Genomic DNA, 8046 nt, shown 5'->3' with positions numbered 1-8046 from the left:
ATTCTCCTTAGCAAGCTGAATCCATAAAAGTAGGGAAGGTCTCTCTAGTCTTTGTGGTGGAATAATTCCCATAATACGCTTTGGACACGCTGAGAACTCTGTAATTCTGAGACACTCAGGTTTATTATTCCTAAAGAAGGGTCCACCTGGACTGGTTAAAAATATCACAGAAGAGGAGATCCAACATGGCTGAGTAGACAAACTCTCTGCTTGTCTTTTTCCGTGAACACATTAAAATTACAACTAAATTATAGAATAATCAACCTGGAGAACCATCTGCAGTCTAGCTGAACAGAAGTTTTATAACTAAGGATATAAAGAAAAAGCCACATCGAGACTGGTAGGAGGGCTGGAGACACGGAATGGGCTGGCCCCAAACCTCTGTGTGACAGTTGAGAATCAGGAAGGATATTCTGGCCATGGAGGTAGCCCTGGAAGAACAAGGGATACCAGCTCTACACCAGGCTCCCCAACCCAGATTACCAGTGCCAGAAAGAAGATACCCCACACCCTCTGGCTTGAAAAACAGTGGAGATTCTGACCATCCAGGTGGGATAGAAGGCTGTGGGAAACACAGACAGCCTCTTAAAGGCCTGTGCACATACTCACTTGCTCACAGGCACTCACCTTAGGTTCTGGCAGAGGGACAGTGACTTGGGGCATTGGAAACTTACAGAGAGAGACTGAGCTGTGTGGCTGTGAGACATTTTTCTCTGTGTGGAGTTCTCTTTCTGTGCAGCTGGCAGGTAGGTGCCATCTTTCCTGTGTTGAGCCCTTTCCCACATGGCCAAATCTGAATCTGAATTGGTCTGGTGAGCTCTGCTTGCTCCACCCTGATGACTCACTGGGACCTCACCCTACCCAACTCCCCTGCCAGAGGTACTTTGTTTTGGAGAGTGGCCAGCCCTGCTTGCATTACTCTTTTTTCTCTCAGATTTTTGGGCCCCAGTAGGTGATGACCAGCCTCTGTGTGCTCTGAGGCTATTGCTGAGTAGCTCCAGGCTCAGCACTGGCACCAAACCAGAATCTACATTAACTTGGTGAAAACAACTCTTCCCACTCTAGTGACTCCCTGAGACCCTGCCTCACCCAACTCACATACTGTACAAAGCTTTATCAGCAGCTGAGCCTTACAGGAACTGGCAGGTGGCAACGGGCCTCAGGGTGTCCTGGCCTTTTGAGGAGCTGCCCTAGGCCTGGTATGGTAGCAGCCATCGTTGGTTTGCAGCATGGCCTCTCCCACATGCCTCCAGGTTTAGCTCAAGCAGTGAACAACTGTGGATCACTTTGTAGCTCCTACCAGGTAGTTCCAGCTGGTCACAGGCAGTGGGTGACCCAGGCCTGCACTGGGATCCCTTTCAACAGGCCTCAGAACCAACATACTTAGAAGTTGGCATCACCCAATTAAGCCTCACAAGTGGCACACCCAAAGGCTGGTCTCAATAGGCACCAGAGCCCATTGGAGCGAATCCTACTCAGTGGGGTAAGCCCCCCACACAGTAGTCTGTAGGCTGTGGATATGGCTAAACCCCACAGCCAGTCAGCCTGAGTGTCAATTGCACCCATTGATATGTCAATAGCAATCAAGTCTCAACTATAATAGGAGGGCACACACAACCCACATAAGGGACACTCTTTGAGCACCCAGAGCAGGTGACCAGGGAGACTGTGCCATAGCCATGCAGGACACCTACTACATAAGACCATCTGACCAAGACTGGGACACATAGCAGATCTACCTAATACATAGAAACAAGCACAGAGAGGCAGCCAAAATGAGAAAACAGAGAAATGCATCCCAAATGAAAGAACAGGAGAAAACCCCAGAAAAAGAACTAAACAACATGGAAGTAAGTGTCCTACGAGAGACAGAGTTCAAAACACTGACTACAGGGGTGCTCAAGGATCTTAGTGAAAACTTCAACAAAGAGATAGGAATCACAAAAAAGGACATAGAAGCCATGAAAAAGAACCAGTCAGAAGTGAGGAATAGAAAAACCTAGATGAAAATGCACTAGAAGGAATGAATCACCAGCAAACTAGATGAGTCAGAGGACTGAATCAGTGATTTGGAAGACAAGGCAGTATAAAATACCCAATCAAAACAGCAAAAAGAACAAGGAATTAAAAAAAAAAATGAGGATAGTTTAAGAGACCTCTGGGACAACAACAATCATAACAAAATTCACATCATGGGGGAAAAGAGAAAGCAAGGGATTGGAAACCTGTTTGAAAAAATAATGATTGAAAACTTTGCTAACCTGGAGAAGGAAATAGAGTCCAGGAAGCACAGAGAGTCTCAAACAAGATGAACCCAAACAGGCCCACACCAAGACACATTATATTAATAATTAAAATGGCAAAGGTTAAAGACAAAGAGAGAAGCCTAAAAGTAACAAGAGAAAGGCAACTGATAACTTATAAGGGAGCTCCAAGACTGTCAGCTGATTTCTCAACAGAAACTGCAAGCCAGAGGGGATTGGCATGAAATATTCAAAGTGATGAAAAACAAGGACCTATAACCAAGACTACTCTTCCTGGCAAGGCTATTATTTAAAATAGAAGGACAGCTAAAGAGCTTCCCAGATAAGAAAAAGCTAAGGGAGTTCGTCACCACCAAACCAGTATTACAAGGAATGTTAGAGAGACTTCTTTAAGATGAAAAAGAAAAAGAATCAAAAGTGTGAATAATAAAATGGTGATAGCTACATATCTATCCATCAACAATTACTTTCAACATAAATGGATTAAATGCTCCAATCAAAAGACATAGGTGGCTGAATGGATAAGAAAACAAGATCTTTACATATGCTGCCTATAAGAGACTCACTTTAGATTGAAAGACACACCCAGACTGAAAGTAAACGGAAAGAAAAGGATATTTCATGAAAATGGAAACAAACAAACAAAAATCTGGAGTAGCAATACTTAAACCAGACAAAATAGAATTTAAAACAAAGGCAATAACAAGAGACAAAGAAGGACTTAGTAATCCCACTTCTGGCTATTTATATGAAGAAACTAAAAATGCTATAGCCATGGAAGGGAATGGGTTTTTGCCATCTGTGGCTGCATGGATGGACCTGGAGAGTATTGTACTGAGTGCAGGATGTCAGAGAAGACAGATGCAATGTGATTTTGCTTATATGCAAATCTAAAGAACAAAATAAATAAACAAAACAGAAACAGACTCATGGATACAGAAAACGTCATGACTGTTGCCAGATGGGATGGGGTTTGGGGGGTGGGTGAAAAAGGGGAAGGGATTTAGAAGTACAAATTAGTTGTTACAAAGGGGATCTAGGGTATAGCATAAGAAATATAGTAAATAATATTGTAGTAACTATGTATGATGTCAGACGGATACTAGATGTATTAGGGTGATAGATGGGAGGGGGTTAGGGGACAGGTAGAAAATGGTGAAGGAATTAAGAAGTACAAATTTGGGTCTTGCACTTCTCTACTGAGAACCACCTCACAGGTTGGGCCCACCTAGTTCACAGGATAATATCCCAGAGCAGAACTCAGAGTCAGTGATGGCTAAGCCCTAGGTGGTTGCATGTCGAAGCTGTCTCTGAACACCCTGAATTTTACCTATCAGGTTATTCTTCGAATTATACAGAATCCTATAAGGATGGTTGTGAAGATTATCCCACTCTCTCAAATATGTTCAGGACTTCTTGAATCATCTTACAGAGCCTCCTGGCAGTTTTGAAACTGAAATTGAACAGTTTGCAGAGGCCCCGGATGGCTGGGTTACAACAGAGGATGCGTTGCAAGGACTTGTGGAACTCCTCTATCAACAGGCCACATGTGTTCCAAACTTCTCTTACATGGGATCTCGCCTATGTAATTAATTACTTGTCCAATCATCTGAAAATTTGCCCAGAGTGGTAACTTCTGCCAATTAATTGCTACTTCAAAGGCATATCTTTGGTAGATGACGTTATGATCAAACTGGAAAAGGGGTTGAAGTGACTCAACATGAAGTTAAAGATCAAGCTGCAAAAGGGGATGAAGTGACTCAAAAACAACTCCATGCATTTGTACTCTTTCTGGGAGAACTTTATCTTAACATGGACCAAAGGAACAAATGGACAGATTACAAGAGCAGATATTCTTCAGGTTGGTCTTTGGGAGTTGCTGAATACCCTCTTTTCTAATCCTATGGATGACAACTTATTAATAATTTGTGCAGTAAAATTACTGAAGTTGACAGGGTCAGCTTAGGAAGACTCCTGGAAGGAAAAAAGGAAAGACTGATATGGAAAAAATTATTCAGAGAATTAAAAATGTTGTCCTAGATGCAAATTACAGCAGAGATGTCTTATAAAACAGTTGCTGTTGAAGCTTGTAGAACTCCATTTAAGTAAATGGAGTAGAGCCCATGTAAGCTCAGCATACAGAGAAACAACAGCTGAAAATGATCCTAACTATTTTATGAATGAACCAACATTTTATACATCTGCTGGTGTTCCTTTCACTGCAGCTGATCCAGAATACCAACAGAAATATCAAGAGTTACTTGAAAGAGAATACTTTTTTTCCAGATTATGAAGAAAATGGAACAGGTTTATCAGGGGCTGGTGGTCCATACTTGGATGATTGATATTAATGATGAGATGGACTCAGATAGAAGAAGCTTATGGGACGTGTTGTTTGGAGTCAGAGCACAAGTGAAAACAGTAAAGCTACATTTCAACATAATCAGTTTTATAAAGCAGTTTAGTTTATGGTGATTTAGCAGAACACAGAAAGCAAGAAATTGTGTCACACTCATACCAAATTAAGGATGTTATGTTACTAGTGTATACAACTTTAATTTTAACACTGTCTGCCAAAATAAACTTTATTCCCTATAACTTAATATATATAATATCATGTATCATATATAATATATAATAATATATTATATATATATAATGGTTTATTATGTACAGTTAATTCCACTGTTTGGTTTGGCTGCAATAAAAATAGATTTTGAAATTAAAAAAAGCACAAATTTGTAGTTACAAAATAGTCATGGGGATGTCAAGTAAAGCGTAGGGAATATAGTCAATGATATGGTAATAACTATGTATAATGCTAGGTAGGTACTAGACTAGTCAGGGGATCACTTCTTAAATTATATAAATGTCTGACCACTATACACCTGAAATTAATATAAAATAATATTGGATGTCAACTGTAATTGAAAAAAATTTTAAAGGGGGGAAAAGGTGAAGGGGAATAAGAGGTCCAAATTTCCAGGTATAAAACAAATAAGTTATGGGGATGTAATGTACAGCACAGGGAATATAGATGATAATATTGTCACAAGATGGTGCAGTGTCACATGGTTGCTGGACTTATCATGATGATCACTTCTTTAGGTATAAAAATGTTGGATAACTATGGTGTACACCCGAAACTAAAATAATATTGTATATTAGCTGTACTTTTAATAAAAATCTTTAAAAATTTTATAAAATAGACAAGAAAAACCTTACAGAAGAGTTCAGGTCCAGGTAAGCAGGTCAAAGAATCATGGGCGATATATTCAAGCTGTTAAGGTTTTCGTAGTTGTGTATGGGGGTGGGTGTGTGCAGCACAGAGAGTCCTTGACCTATAGATGATACTCAAGGCTCCAGGGGTGCTGTCCTCACTGTGTGGCCTTAGAAGCCTGGGTACCCAGGAAGCCCGACTGCTGGTCTGCCATGACTTTTGTCCACCAGACATGTGGCTCCTCCTGTGCTGTGGGGTCCCCAAAGTGGTGTATGTCTGAGTGGCAGTTTTGTGATCGCCAAGGGCTCTGTGGTATGGTAGCCCTATATCTCCTCTCCTGGAGGCCATGTTTTGTATGTGCTGCTTTCCTGGGGGTGAGCGGTGGTGACAGTGGGGAAGACATACCTGCTACACTAGTCAGCTTGGCAAGTGATCAGGATGGATGGAAATGGTTTCCTCCATTCTGGCATTTGAAATTGTCTTTTGGTGATCCTTTTTTGGGACATGATGAACTTTTAAAATGAGAGACTGCATTTCTAAAGCTTTGTTTGGAGCCTTGGTGCCTAAGCAATTGCTGCTATTTGCTTCAGATTCTCTCATCCTCTTCGGACAAGCAACAAAGGCTGAAATATAATATATACTCCTTTCTCTGTGTTAAGTTTGTGGCGCCAGTAAAGCTGTTGGGGCAAATCAGGTTTCAGAAGAGATTTGGGTTCTGGGTTTATTCCATCTGATATTGTGTAGCTACTCTGTTGGCCAGGATTGAAAAGACACCTCTGGCCTTCTTGACGTGTCTTAGATTGAAGGATTCAGAAGAAGGCTGGGGATTTTTGCTGCCAGCAAAACCTTTTGGCCAAATATAAGGTTTCCCTGAATTAGGCTGTTCTTTCATTGTATTGTTGAAGCCTTGGTTTCTTGTGTTTTGTGAGTGTCATTGTTGGCAGATATGAACTTTGAGATGATGACTAACTGGAAGATCTGGGGCAAAGTCCTCCCCATCTCAGGGCTCCAGGAGAGAGCTGCTCTCTAAAGTCCCTCCTTGCTCCAGCGTTCTGTGATTATATGATTCTGTAGCCATGCTTAATCGTCCTCTACCCTTAATGGAACTATAGGAGACTCGAAATTGAGAAATAGTTCTTGAAAGTCCAAAAGCCTGATGCCGTCTTCTAGTTCACACCCAAAGACCTGTAGTGGCTGGTTGGGGTGCCGACCGTTGTGACATGCTCAGGCTCTTGGTGGCATCAGGTAGACAAAACTGATTTGGAAGATGCCAAAGCCCAAACATATCAATGCAAGGAGGTAGCAGATTTCTTAGATACTATACAAGCAGAAGCACATCAGTATTCAAAATTCTAATTGTTTTAACTTAAAAAAGAATTACACAAGTAATTATACAGGTTCAATGTCGAAAATTGAGAAAATAGAGATGGGCAAAACGGGAAAAAAATGGAAAAAATAATCTTATCACCCAGGTGTAATCACTCTTTTCATTACGTTGCAATCATTCTTGTCATTTTTATTTGTAGCAATACGTATATACATCTATGAGAAATGGAAAAATTCCATACACAGTGTTTTATAATCTGCTTTTTAAATACCTCTCTGTATGCATAACCTTCTGAGTAATTCTCAGAGTGGGACTCATGTGACTCATGACGACAGATGTACCAGTCAGAGCTGAGAAGGGAAATGTCAAATGAATTGCAAGATCGGTTCACATCACAAGGCACAGAGAAGAAAAGAGTCCATGTCTTAATGGGGATAAGATGCACTTAAAACAATCATTGGGTTTCCCAAGAGAGTTAATTTAGTTGTTCATGAAGTGGTGTAATCTCTAAATCAGTAAGTCGTGCTGATTTTTTGACATCATGAAAGTGAAATTTGCAGTTGGACTGAAGCTTGCTTTTCAGCTGGTTCTGGTGACAACATCATCAAGCCCTGGTGGTGGGCATCAGTAGCTCATTGCCCTTTGGTGTCAGGATGCATGCGGCATTGTCATGGGTGATGGCATCACCGTCTCTCCTCATCTTGTAGCTCATGTCCTCTAGTGCCTTGAGATTCCTCATCGGAGTCTGTGCTACAAAGCGAAAAAACAAAACAAAACAAAAACATTTCTGTCCTTCCCTTCTCCAGTTCCAACCGTGTCTTTCTCAATTCAACTATCACCTGTTGGGACTGTGTTGCTTGTGCAAGGAAACTGCGTTTCCTCTGGGTGCTAAAGTTACACCCACCGCCGAGCAGACACCCTCCCTTGGGGATGGCCGAGGGAGGTGATTGGGTAAGATGTAGACAGCCAAGGCCTCTCTTCAGGGCTCTGAGATGCTGGAATGGCCCAAATACTGGATATTTCAGAGCCCCCCGCCCCCACCCTGATCTCTTTAAAAATCCAACCCCAGGCGCCTATTTGGGAGAGTTTGGACATAGAGGGAAATGTCCTAGGAGGACCCCTGACCCTTGGAGTCCCTAACCACAGTATAGTTTTCCTTCTAAGGTATTTTGAGTAATCGAGGGTTGACATGTTGGGTCAATCAGGTATTTGTTGAATGCCAGGTGCTGGGCTCC

At 41.7% G+C, this 8046-nt stretch overlaps 1 pseudogene; it reads left to right on the top strand.

The window, feature by feature from the left end:
- The first annotated feature begins 3947 nt into the window (after positions 1–3947).
- LOC109444876 (polyadenylate-binding protein-interacting protein 1) lies at positions 3948–4834 on the top strand (annotated as a pseudogene).
- The last annotated feature ends 3212 nt before the right edge of the window (positions 4835–8046 follow it).

This window comes from Rhinolophus sinicus, linkage group LG09 (assembly GCF_036562045.2).
Source record: "Rhinolophus sinicus isolate RSC01 linkage group LG09, ASM3656204v1, whole genome shotgun sequence".
Taxonomy (NCBI): domain Eukaryota; kingdom Metazoa; phylum Chordata; class Mammalia; order Chiroptera; family Rhinolophidae; genus Rhinolophus; species Rhinolophus sinicus.
Note: the sequence above shows the minus strand (reverse complement) of the source record. Positions and strands in the feature narration are given on the sequence as shown.